Genomic DNA, 14638 nt, shown 5'->3' on the forward strand with positions numbered 1-14638 from the left:
GAGGCATTGATGTTTTCCTTCTTTTCTGTCAGACTCTTTCTTCTAATATTTTGTTTGATATATGGCAAATCTAGGAGAGCAAATGAATTTCATTTTGCATGAGAATGAACTCCCTAATATATGGTGTGATGTGGGATCTCAGGACAGGACAGGAAGTCTGTTCACAACTTCTGCCCTATTCTCATTGGAGATACTGTTGACTGTTGAGATTGATACGTTCATTTTACATATGAATTCGAGCCTTTAATCTGATAAGACATTACCAAATATCTTCTCCCATTCTGTAGGCTGCCTTTTAATTACACTGAGTGATTCCTTTGTGTGAAAATGCTCTTTCTTGATGAAGTCGCCATACTTCATTTTGCTTTTCTTTCACTTGCCTCTGGAGACTCGTCTAGAAGTGGTTGCAGCCAAGGTAGAAAAAGGGCTGCCTGTGTTCTCCTGAGGATTCTGATGGTTTCCCGACTCATTTAGGTCTTTGAGTCCATTGTTGTGATGATGTAAGAAAAGTGTCCACTTTCATTCTTCTGCATGTGGGAGCACCAGCCTGGCAATATATTTTACCCTCATCTTCACTCTGCTAATGCACTGCATATGCTCCCATTTCAATCAGGTCCTGGAGAAGACCTGTATTGTTCTGTCATTCCCTTGGTGGATGGCTTTTGATGTGTCCCAAAGCTTTACAAGGAAACAAGGGGTTTAGAGACATACTGGATTGCATGATTGTGATTTAATGTTCATTGATTGAAATTTTGCTTAAATTCTTTAATTTCTTCATTCACTTATTTCTTCTTCAATAAGATGTTCTTTTATGTGCATTTATTTAATTGTTATGTATTTTTTATTGAAGGTTCATTCCAACATATACCATAGCACCCCCGGCTCATCTGCTCAAGTGTTCCCCTCAGTGCCCATCACCCAGTCATCCCATGTCCCACCCACTTCTCCTCCCACTACCTCCTGTTCATTTCCTAGATGTAGAAGGCTCTCATATTTTGTCATCCTCTCTAATTTTTTCCACTTATTTTCCCTCATTTCCTCTATAATTCTTTACCCCATTTTTTATATTACCCGAAAGAATGACATCATATAATGTTTGTCCTCCAATTGACTTACTTCACTCAGCATAACACCCTCTAGTTCCACTCACGTTGAAGCAATTGGTGGGTATTCCTCTTCTCTGGTGGCTGAGGAATACTCCATTGTAAATATAAAATACATCGTCTTTATCCATCCATCTTTCGATGGACACCAGGGCTCCTTCCACAGGTTGGCTATTGTGGACATTGCTGCTATAAGCATGGGGGCACAGGTGTCCAGGCATTTCACTGCATCTGTATCTTTGAGGTAAATCCCCATCAGTGTAATTGCTAGGTTGTAGGACAGTTCTATTTTTAACTCTTTGAGGAACCACCACACAGTTTTCCAAAGTGACTGTACCAACTCACATTCCCACCAGCAATGCAAGAGGGTTCCTTTTCCCCACATCCACTTCAACATTTGTTGTTTCATATCTTTTTAATTTTCCCCATTCTCACAGGTGTGAGGTGCTATCACATTGTCCTTTATGGGCTTTCCATGTTTTATTGGGTTTGACTTCTTTTTTTAAACATTTCTTTTTTTTAAATTTTTATTTATTTATGATAGTCACACAGAGAGAGAAAGAGAGAGGCAGAAACACAGGCAGAGGGAGAAGCAGGCTCCATGCACCGGGAGCCCGGTGTGGGACTCGATCCCGGGTCTCCTGGATCGCGCCTTGGGCCAAAGGCAGGCGCTAAACCACTGCGCCACCCAGGGATCCCTGACTTCTTGTTTCATAGCATATTGGTCTGAAAATATGCATGGAGTGAATTCAACCGTTCTGTACCACTTGACACATGAGTTGTGACCATGTGTATGATCAATTCTGGAGTATTTTCCACATGCAATAAAGAAGAACGTGTATTCTGCTCTGGGAAAATTGCTCTGATATACTTGTGAAGTATGTCTGATCCAGTATGTCTCTCAAACCCCTTGTTTCTTGTTGAACTTCTGCTTAGATGATTCTCACTGCTGTCAGGGGACATTGATGTCCCTGCTGTAAAGGTAATACTAGCCATGAGTGTCATTAAATTTAGGGTTAATTGGTTTGTGCACTTGTCTTCTCCGAAGTTAGCAGTGTGAATATTTTGAAAAGGTAGAACTTCTGTTGGATAAACAATTTTTGTGATATAGTATCCTTCTTCATCCTTTATTATAGGCTTTGTTTTAAATTCTAGATCAGCTCCTATAAGTATTGCTTCTCTTCCTTCCTCTTGAAGTCCATTGACATGATCAGTGGGAGTTTACTCTCTCACTTTCAATCTGGATATGTCTTTTTATTGAAAAAGAGAGTCTGCTGGAACTCCTGGGTGACTCAGCTGTTCAGCACCTGCCTTTGACCCAGGGTATGATCCTGTAGACACACTATCAAGTCCCACATCAGGCTCCCTGCATAGAGCCTGCTCCTCTCTCTGCCTATGTCTTTGCCTCTCTCTCTATGTCTCTCATGAAGACATAAATTAAATCTTTCAAAAAAAGAAAGAAAAAGAGTCTTTGCTATGATTTTCTAAAATATACGTTCTGTCCTTCTCTCTCTTCCTTACCTTCTTGGGCCCTAAATATTTTAATTTAGTTTGAACTTATGGCACAAGTGATTTTTCAAGCCTTTCATGGTCCATTATTTGTTTTATCTACTTTCCGCACTTTCTTTCCTTTCTATCACCTTGTCTTCTATGTCACCTATGCTCCATTCGACCTTATCTACCATGGCTGTTACAGCATCTAGTTTATTTATTTATTTATTTATTTATTTTTAAATAGCTACTTAGAGCACTTTTTTTTTAATTTTTATTTATTTATGATAGTAACACACAGAGAGAGAGAGGCAGAGACACAGGCAGAGGGAGAAGCAGGCTCCATGCACCGGGAGCCTGACGTGGGATTCGATCCCGGGTCTCCAGGATCGCGCCCTGGGCCAAAGGCAGGCGCTAAACCGCTGTGCCACCCAGGGATCCCTAGCATCTAGTTTAGACCCTATCTCACATTGATCATTTTTAATTTACAACTGAATTTGTTCATTTCTATGCTAAGTTATAATGTAGTGTGTTTTAGCTTTCCTGAAATGCAACTAGTAACTTTAAAATTAATATCCTGTATTGGAGCTCTTATTTTTTACTTTATCCTTCTTAATTAGATCTATGGCAGAGAGTATTACCTCTGGTTCTTTCCTTTGTTGTGAATGGCATATGCTCTGGGAATTGTATTACTAAGTATTTACCCCAAGCACACAGATGTAGTGATGCAAAGGGCACCTGAACCCCAGTGTTCATAGCAGCAAAGTACACAATAGCCAAACTCTGGAGGGAGTCATGACGTCCACAACAGAAGTATTGATAAATATCATGTGGAATATATACAATGGGATATTACTCTGCCATCAGAAATATCAAATACCTACTATTTACAGTGACATTGATGGAACTGGAGGGTATTTTGCTGAGTAAAATAAGTCAATCAGAGGACAATTATCATATCATTTCTGTTTAATGTGGGATATACGTTACATTTTAAGGTAACATTGGCTAATGCTGGGTAGCCTGGGAATCATTAGAGAGGGAGACAGAACACAAGAAACCATTAACTAGAGGAAACAGAATGAGGTATAATGCTGGGGAGGTTAGTGGATCTATTGGGTCATTGTGTGACGCGCATTAAAGAGGGCAAATGATGTCATCTATACTGTTATAAGCACCTGATGGATTATTGAACATCAGAAAAGAAGTATGTAGTATAAGTTGGCTAATTCAATGTAACAAAAACAAAGCTATTTTATTTAAAAATATTATTGTATCAAAGAAGATGTAGTCTTTGTATACAATGGAATATTACTCAGCCATTAGAAACGACAAATCCCACCTTTTGCTTTGACATGGATGGACCTGGAGGGAATTATGCTGATTAAAAAATTCATTCAAAAAAGGAAAAACATTATATGGTCTCATTCATTTGTGGCATATAAAAATTACTGAAATGGAATAAAGGGAAAGGAGAGAAGATGAGTGAAAATTTCTGTGAGGGTGACACAACATGACAGACACCTAACTCTGCAAAATGAACAAGGGGTAGTGGAAGGGGAGGTGGGTGGAGTGTTGGGGTGACTGGGTGACGGGCACTGAGGGGAGCACTTGGCAGGATGAGCACTGGGTGTTATGCTATATGCTGGCAAATTGAACTCTAATAAAAATAATAAAAATAATAATAGTTAAAAATATTATTGTATCATAAAACTAACATTAAGAGCAATAATATAAATAAAATATTACAAACTGTATTAATCCAGATTTCAACCCAAAAGAGCTTATTTTGTATTTTAGACAAATGAAAATAGATATTTTCCTGAACTTTCACCTATACATCCTGGTTCCATTTCACCCCTGCTGTCCTGAACAGGGCCTGGTGACCTGAGCACTCTCTGGTGACATGAGAGCCCCTATATCCCATCGATACTTGAGTCCCTGCAGGAAGGTTTCTGTCTGGGCTCACAGTGACGTCCCCTCACTGCATCTGCACAGTAATACAGGGCTATGTCCTGAGCTCTCAGGCTGTTCATCTGTAGATAAAGCATGTTCTTGGCTTTGTCTCTGGAGATGGTGAATCGACCCTTCACAGCGTCTGCATAGTATGTGCTTCTTCCACTACTGCTAATGTATGTGACCCACTGTAGCCCCATCCCAGGAGACTGACGGAGCCAATGCATGCTGTAGCTACTGAAGGTGAACCTTGAGGCCACACAGGAGAGTCTCTGGGACCCCCCAGGTTTCACTCGGTCTCCCCCAGACTCCAGCAGCTGTACCTCACCTTGGACAGCTGCAGACAGATGACATCCTGGTCAGAATACGGTCACCCATCCCATTTTTCTCACTTCATCTCCACTCACATTCTCAAGGTGTGTTGTTCTCCATGAATTACCTTTTAAAATAGCGTTAAGGATGCAGTTTCAGTGAAATGGCAAGACACTTGCACCTCAATGTTTATAGCAGTAATGTTCACAACAACTAAACTGTGGAAGGAGCTTCAGTGTCCATTAAAAGATGAGTGGATAAAAAAATATGTGGTCTATGTATACAGTGGCATATTACTAAGCTATTAGAAATGATAAATACCCACCATTTGCTTCAATGTGGATGGAACTGGAGGATATTATGCTGAGTGAAGTAATTCAATAGGAGAATAACAAACATATGTTCTCATTCATTTGGGGAATATAAAAAAAATGTGAAAAGGAATAAACGCTAAAGCAGAGAAAGTGAGTGGGAAATATCAGAGAGGGAGTCAGAACATGAGAGACTCCTAACTCTGGGACAAGAACAAGGGATAGTGGAAGGGGATGTGGGCGGGGGGTTGGGGTGACAGGGTGACAGACACAGAGGAGGGCAGTTGACAGGATGAGCACTGGGTGTTATGCCATATGTTCGCATATTGAGATATATATTATGAAATATATATATGGCATATATATATATATATATATATATATATATATAGCATAATGAATTATATATGGTGTCAAGAAAAATGCAGCTGAGAACACACTCCATAGTGAGTTGTCTGTGTTCTCACCTGATCACTGCTTGGGGTTACCTATGGTTCCTGGAGATGTGGCTCCTCTCCCACATGCAGGTTCAGGTCTGGGCTGTTTTAGTTCATGGAAGGAGGCCCCTATATACATGTCCTCTCACAATATGCTCAGCTTGGGATCATTTGTGTCAAACTGCTGTGAACAGAGCAGATGTGACTGCCTTTGTGTGTTCATATTGACTACTTTGAGAAACTATATTTTTATTAGGTAATATCCCAGACTTCAGACTTTTTGTCCATGTGGTACTTTGTAATGATATTTGCACAGAAATCTTGTTTTTATAGGTGTCATGTTTCCCCATACAGTGATTTTTTCCTACCCTTAAATTATTCAGGGTTTGTGATTTGCCCTTGGGCACATTTCAGTGAGTCAGAATCTGGCTTGTGCTCCTCTCCACAGGACTTACTGGCCCTCTTGAAACACCTGAATGACAGAGTGGCAGGGTTCCTTAGAAATGTGGACCCCTCCTTTATTGAGGATCACATGATTTTGCTAAATTTAGAATTTACCTGAATTTCAGTGGATTTCAATTAATGCAGTTGGATTTGTAACTATCAACTCAGTCACTGTGTGTCAATCCAGTCAAATCTGTGCTTTTCTGTAATGGTCCTGATGAGCTTACATGATAAAGAATGAGCTGCATTCATGAAGATTTTGGGATAAAATAAAGTGGTGTCAGGATGAACATTTTCCATTGTATAGCCTATATTTCTATTTTTCTTATCCCTCCTAAATGAACAGTGTAATGCTGCCATTCCACTGTAAGTTTTTGATGAATTCCTTTTACATTCCAATAGTACATTCCATCTAAGAGAAGAAAAATATCTACCCTTGAACCCTTCTACAGATTGATCAGGTATTTTTGATAACAAATGTGATAGGAAAATTCAGTTTCAATCTATGCCTTTAAACAACCCTAATTTTGAAATTCCCCCTGACCCTATGGGCTATGTACAGGACTTGTCTTCTGTCTCCAAATCTAACACATTGCAACTTTGAATGGATCACATGCATCAGGAAGACTGCCAGCAGAACCCACCAACCAAAAGATGCCTGTGTCCACTTCACAAAGACACGGAGTCTTGCCTATAATATTCCTGCAATTCTAAATTTAGAATTTAGCTGAATTTCAGAGGGTTTCAGGTAATGCAGTTCTATTTGTAAGTCTCTAACAACTCAGTCACTGTGTTCCACTGCAGTTAACTCTGTGATCTTTTGTAATCGCTTTGAAGAGCTTACCTGATGCAGAATGAGCTCATTCAAGCAGAGTTTTGGATATAATAAACTCGTGACAGAATGAACATTTTCCATTGTATAGCCTATAATTCTATTTTTCTCATCCCTCCTAAACTAACACTATAGTGCTGCCTTGCAAGTGTAAGTTTTTCAAGAATTCCTTTTTCATTCAAATACTATATTCCATCTAAGGGAAGTAAAGTATATACCATGAACTTCTACGGATTTATCAGGTATTTTTGATAACAAATGCAGCAGGAAATTTCAGTTTCAATCCAATTCCAATTTGTGTCTCTTATCAACTGTAATGTTGGTTTTCTTAGATCATTCCCCCTGACTCTGCTGGCTGCATACAGGCCTTCTGTTCTGTTTCCAAATCTAGCCCATTCCGTCTTTGATTTCTAATGTTTTATTTATTTATCCATGAGACACACACACACACATACAGAGAGAGAGAGATGCAGAGACACAGGCAGAGGGAGAAGCAGGCTCCATGCATGGACCTGATGTGGGACTCGATCCCTGATCTCCAGGATCTGGCCCTGGGCTGAACGTGGCACAAAACTGCTGAGCAGCCGGGTACCCCCCTTTCCATCTTTGAATGGATCATATGCATCGGGAAGACCACAAGCAGAGCCCACCACCCAAATGGCACCTGTGTCTCCTGCACAGAGACATGGGGTCCTACCAATAATATTCCAGCAATTCTGGTCCTTTGGGAGCATCTGTGTCCTCCTTGAAGCCCCAGTCTCACTGTTAGGTGGTGCATTGTTCCTTATCTCACTTGTTGGATGACCTTATGTGCATGGACCACATATGTCTATAATTACTTCTTGAAACATAATATAATATTAGTACAATACTCAGTAGGCTTGTACAAACGAAAATGAGTCCTTAGGATCCAGAATCAGAGTAGGGGCGAAAATATGTTTACGACACTCTGAAACAAAACACCAGTGTCCAAAGTTCACCTACAACATATAAATCAGAAAAAATTCGCCACACCATCTTTAGTATAAGAAAATATGGGAGAGAGAAGTTAACACGTCAGAAGATTAGGGGGACTCAGGCCTTGTCACATCCCTGGAACAGCTGGATAGTTATTGAATCATTTCGAACATCCATAAAATTGATCAGAGTTGAAAAAACAACAAGAGCAAGACTTCTAATAGAATACTGAGCAGGTTTTGGAGTGTTGGAGCTGTGTAGTGTTGACATTGGGGAGATACAACCATGAGGATGACAGCAGGAGGGAGGTTGCTTGCAGAAGCTACTGTTAAGGATTTTAAGGACAAGAGAGGAACATATGAACTTGTAGAATTCTACTCCTGAGGTGGACAAACCTCACATGATGGTGCTCAAATGGAAAAATGGGGAAATTTCCTGGAAGTAAGGACCCCCTAAGTGCCAAGAAGAAAAAGTTGCACCATGTGATGGATGGTTAAGAAGGACAGGAACCTGAAGACGTGTGAACATTGGGTCTGAGTGCAGGTGTTGTGCTTTGTTTCCATAAACTGAACACTGTGTGGTCATGGGACCTCTATTCTGAGACGAGCAGTCAGGAAGTAAACCAGCTCTCATGTCACCCCCTCAGAGGACCAGCCCAGGTCCACATTACAGGAGCTTTTCATATTGTCGTTTAGAGACCCATTCATGTGCCTGAGATAAACCAGCTCAGAGACAGGTATGGTGAACACATGATTCAGATGTCAACTGAGGACAGAAAGGGCTTGATGGCTCTCTTATGAGGGCTCCCTGAAGACTCCGGGGTGCAAACATTCAATCCAGGCTTGAGATAGGAGGCCATGTTCATAACGGCTCTCCAATGCAGTCAGGAAGAGTCACAAAACCCCAATACAGGCCTCAACAAGGTGCGGTGTCAGCATCTACAGAGGAAACAACACCAACAGCAAATGATAACAATCCATTGCCAATTGCACTGTGCATTTAGACATCCAGGTAAGCCCAGCTCAGTTCGAGGGCTGCACACAGCAAGAGGAACTGTGTGCTCCATCCCTTCCACCATCATCTCACATCTATTTTCCAAGTGTTCATGTTTGGGGACAGCTGCTATTTGTATAAATGTTGATAAAATCATCACAGCCAACCAATGCCGTCCTTCTGAGGATTCAGAGCTACTCCCCTGCCTTCTGTCTATGAGTGGACTTACCTTCCCTGAAATAGCTTCACTGTCATGTAAGTTCACATGTAGACTATGGAATAGGATGGTAGAGCTATTAGACATTGACATAACCAGGTCATGTTACCAGGTTGTTGCAAATTCCATGACAAAAATGACTGAATTTAAATAAAATGATGAGAGGTAAATAAGTCATGTAGATCCCTTGAGGGGTTCCCTTGAGGAAATCCTAAAGGGAAACTGATCTCATGGCCAGAGAGAGTCACAGATGGTTGAAATGAGGACACCGGCACCAAATGTTCATCCAGTGACAAGGGACACACCTAACAGCCATCAGTACAACACAACCCTGTAAGGTGATGGTGAGACACAAATCCCACTGGGTCATCACATCCCCATCTTCTGGAAACGTTATAACAGAACAACCTTAAACTGAAGTTCCAAAGTGTCTGAGCATCTCTGACTCTCTTGTATCATTGTTCTCCTTCTGTTCAGTGTGTCCACTGTGACTTTTTGACAGATACCTATGATTTGCAACAGATTAGTCCTAGTTCCAGGTGAGAAATGCACCCTTCACTGGATGAGGGCGGTTACGTGATACTGCTCACAACAAAAACAGCAGGGCCATGCCAGTGCATCCATGTGTCCCTAATGTCTCTGTGTGTGACATAAAAATCTTAGGATTATATGTCCATACGCTGTGAAAATGTCCAGGATGCTTTCTCAAGGATTGCTTTGAATATGTAGAAGCTTCTGGGCAACATAGAGATTGTCACAGTATTTATTTTTGTTTTTTTAAAGATTTTATTTATGCATTTATGATAGCGAGAGAGAGAGAGAGAGAGAGGCAGAGACACAGGCTGAGGTAGAAGCAGGACCATGCAGGGAGCCTCAAATGGGACTTGATCTTGGGACTCCAGGATCACGCCCTGGGCCAAAGAGAGGCGCCAAACCGCTGAGTCATGAAGGGATCACCAATATTTTTGTTTTTGTTTTAAAGTTTTATTCATTTGTTCAGGAGAGTCACAGAGACAGAGGCAGAGACATAGGCAGAGGGAGAAGCAGGCTCCCTTCCAAAAGCCTGATGCAAGACTCCACTCCAGGACCCCAGGATCACAACCCTAGCCAATTGCAGAAACTAAACCTCTGAGCAACACAGGTGCCCTGACAATAACCGTTGTTCTAATCTTTAAGCACAGAATGTTTTCCATCTCTTTGTGTCTTCTTTAATTTTTTTCCTAAGTTGCCAAACAGGTAGAATCATTTTGGATAAAAAAAACAAAACAAAACAAACAAACAAAAAAAAAACAGAAACAAAACTACAGCAGGAGAGCATAACAATGTTTGTAGACAAGCTCTATTATAAATCCTTTATCATCAAGATAGCCTGGTACTGGCAAAAACAACACATAGATCAATGAAACAGAGCAGAGAACGCAGAAAGGGACCCCCAGCTCTATAGGCAACTACTCCTCAAAAAGCAAGAAAAAATATCTAATGAAAGAAATACACATCCAAAAATAGATCTGAAAAATATTGGACAGCCACCTGCATAAAAATGAAAGTGGACCATTCTGCTACACCAAGCACAAAGATAATCTCAAAATAATGAAATTCTGAAATCTGAGACAGCAGTTCATTCAAATCCTAGAGGTGAATTCAGGTAGCATCTTTTTGTCCTCAGTTTCAGTGACTGCTAGCAAGGCACCTCTCAAAAGGCATAGGAAACAAAGGGAAAAATAAACTGTTAGGACTTCATCAAGATAGAATTTGTACAACAATGCAATAGGCGACAAAATGAAAGGCAACCTACAGAATAGGACAAGATATTTCCTTAACAAATTCAGCTCCCAACAAAACAATCAATCCAGTCAGGAAATGGGGAGAATACATGAACAGGCTTTTCTCCAAAGAATACTGACAAATGGCCAACAGGCAGAGGAGAAAATGATCCACATGAGTTGTCATCAGGGAAATACAAATGAAAACCACACTAAGATCCCACTTATAGAACTCAGAATGGATAAAGTAACAAGGCCAGAAACAATAAATGTAAGGGAGAATATTGAGAAAGCAGAACCCTCTTTCATTCCTGGTGGGAATTAGGCTTGTAGAGCCACTACAGAAAACAGGATGGAATGTCCTGAAAACGTGAGAATAGAGCCACCTCAGGAACCAGCCATTGCACTAGAGGCTATTTACCCCAAAGACACAGATTTAATGAAATGAAGGGACACTTGCACCTCAATGTTCACAGCAGCAAAGTCCACAACAGCCAACTGTGGAAGGAGCCTCAGTGTCTATTGACAGATGAATGAATAAAGAAGCTGTGATCTATCTATACAAAGGGATATTAATCAGCCATTAGAAAAAATGAATACCCACCAATTGCTTCGACATGGATGGAACTGGAGGATATTATGCTGAGTGAAATATGCCAATCGGGGAAGGAAAAATATTTTATGATCTCATTCGTGGGGAATATAAAAACAGTGAAAGGGATTATAGGGGAATGGAAAGAAAATGAGTGGAAATATCAGAGAGGGTGACAGAAGTTGAGAGACTCCTAACTCTGGTAAAAGAACAAGGGGTAGTGGATGGGGAGGTGGGCGGGGGTTGGGGGTCACTGAGTGATGGGCACTGAGGGGGGCACTTGATGGGATGAACACTGGGTGTTATGCTATATGTTGGCGAATCCCATTCCAATAAACAATATACAAAAATAAGGTGTGCTTTATATATACAATGGGATATTACATAGCCTTCAGACACAATGAATAACATGAAATAATATTTCCGTCAACATGGATGGAACTGGAGTCATTATATTGAGAGAAATAAATCCATTACAGAAAGGTAATGATATGGTCTCATTGATATTGAAAGAGACCATAAGGGAAGGAGCGAAACAGTGCGGTAAGACTAGAGAGGAAGACAAATCATGAGAGACACTTAAGTCTGGGGAAAAAAACTGAGGGTCACTGGAAGGGAGGAGGTGGGGAATGGGGTCATGGGGTGATCGGAGTTAAGGAGGTTATGTGATGTGATGAACACTGAGGGTATAGTGAATGTTGGTAAATTCAATTTAAATAAAGAAAAAAATGACTTCAGCCTCTGCCTCCTGTTGGAACATCATACATAAACTGGGCAGATCAAACAACAAAAACTCATTCTCACAGATCTGGTGTCTCGGTCATCTGAGGTCCAGGGGCAGGAAGCTGTGGTGTCTGGAGAGCGCCCACATCCTACCCCGTCCTTTCCCAGGCACCTCAAAACGGGCCAGGGTGCAGGGAGCTTTCCCAATCCTGGTGTATAAGGGCCCTGATCCCATCATGAGGCTCCATTTCCAAACCTAAATGGTCCCCTAAGGCTCCATCTCCTCCCCCATCACATGCACATTAGGTTTCACCACAGGGATGGTAAAGGTCACAACCAGTGAACTGACGTCAGCACCTGAAGGATCCATGAGTTTTGCCCTGCAGGTCGAAGGTCCTTCAATCCAGCTCCTCACCCTGAGGATCCTCATGGTCCAGTAGAAGCTTCTGGTCTTTGAGCACACCAAGTACACATGACCTTCAGAACCAGATGGTTCCTTGGGAAGAGGACAGCATCCATCTGAGACCTGGATAGGATCTTGGACTATTTGTATTATTATTTAAAGTTTTGTGCCGCTTCCATATATTATTCATCTCCTTTCCATATGATTCAGACACTTGTCTACTGAGAATGTCCATGTTTCTCTTTTGTCCTTCCGGTTTTACTCTGGTTTAGTGAAATTCCTCACACCATATCCAGTCTTTATTAACTGGGAGCTCCTGAAATTCCTTCCTCATTCTTCTCCTCCACCCAAAGGAAAAGAAATCAAACAATAACCCAAGAGTTCCCTCTTTTGATGCAGTTGGGACACTAACTCCACACAAGCCCTTCCTGGAGCAGGACGCCATACCCACCACCGGCCCACAACACACACCAAGAGCCAGTGTCATTCCCTGGCACCATACAGGCATTTGTGACATGATGAGAGGCCGGCCTGGCTCTCATCAGACATGAAGGTGAAGGTGATGAAAGGTTATACTCTCATTATTGTGTGTGTGTGTGTGAATGACCTCTGAGTCCACTTCCCTACCATGTCAGCTGGGAATCTCTCTTACTCCCAGGCTGTTATTAACATTTTTGTATTATGTCTCTTTTCTCGTGTGTTGACTGGGGATTTCTATATACCAAGATGTGCAAGACAATATGTTAGCTTGGGGTCCTGTGATCCCTAGTGAGTGCCACTAGGACTCATGAAAAGGTTCAGTTGATGTCAATGGAGTTATTTGTAATTGGTTAAAATTTTGGGTCAGGAAAAGTTAAGTATAAGTAAGTGCAAGTGATATCATTGAATTCTAAGTCTCTTAGAAAGAGACTGAATAGGTAAACACATAATCAAGTGTTGAGAGGGGCTCCCTGGGGGAAACTGCTCCTTGGAGAGGAAGCCCTGACCCTGACAGGAAACCTGCCCAGAACCAGCCTCTGCACCTGCTCCTGGGACTTCAAGATAGAAGTGGTGAGGAGTGCGCACCCCCTGGTGGTCCTGATCCCCACCTACAGGGAGGTTTGTGTCTGGGCTCACAATGATTTCCCCTCACTGTGTCTGCACAGTAATATATGGCCATGTCCTCGGCTCTCAGGCTGTTCATCTGCAGATACAGCGTGTTCTTGGCGTTGTCTCTGGAGATGGTGAATCGGCCCTTCACAGCGTCTGCATACCTTGTGCTACTTCCATCATACCTAATCCATGAGACCCACTGCAGTCCCTTCCCTGGAGCCTGGCGGACCCAGCTCATTTCACTGCTACTGAAGGTGAATCCAGAGGCCACAGAGGAGAGTCTCAGGGACCATCCAGGCTTCACCAAATCTCCCCCAGACTCCACCAGCTGCACTTCACCCTGGACACTTGCAGACACAAGACATCCTGGTCAGGAAACTGTCCCACATCCCCAGTTTCTCTCTCATCTCCACTCACAGACTCAAGGTCTCTGGTTCTCTATGAATTACCTTTTAAAATAGCGATAAGGAAAACCCAGCCGAGCACAGACTCCATGATGGTTTGTCTGTGTTGTGTCCTAATTTCTGAATAGAGTCACCTGGGGATCCTGAGCCTGGGACTTCTCTCCCAGCCACAGGATCAGGCCTGGGCTGGTTTAATCAGTGGAGGGAGGTCCCTATTTGCATGTCCTCTGACTATATAACCAGCTCCAGACTTACATTCGTGTATTTAAAATCAGAACAAGTGTGGCACCACAATTCTATAACAATTTGTGTAGATGGCCTTCTGACTATATGAAGTTCTAGGCACAGTTCTTTTTGAGTTTCTGCGTGTATTTCCAAAGACACGCATCAATATAGGTCATTTTCTGGAGAAATTTCAATTTATTAGTAAAATTTAATCCTAAATATTTATTTTTCGTGCCAGTGTAAATCGGATTATTTTATTTTGTATATGTAATTTGTTGTTATTTTGTAGGAATATATCTTTATTTTATTTGCTGATTTTATATCCTGATTTTTTTTCTGAGCTCATGAGTTATTTTTCCAGTTTCTATGTAAGGTTTTTACTC

The sequence above is a fragment of the Canis lupus genome, chromosome 8 (assembly GCF_011100685.1).
Source record: "Canis lupus familiaris isolate Mischka breed German Shepherd chromosome 8, alternate assembly UU_Cfam_GSD_1.0, whole genome shotgun sequence".
NCBI lineage: Eukaryota > Metazoa > Chordata > Mammalia > Carnivora > Canidae > Canis > Canis lupus.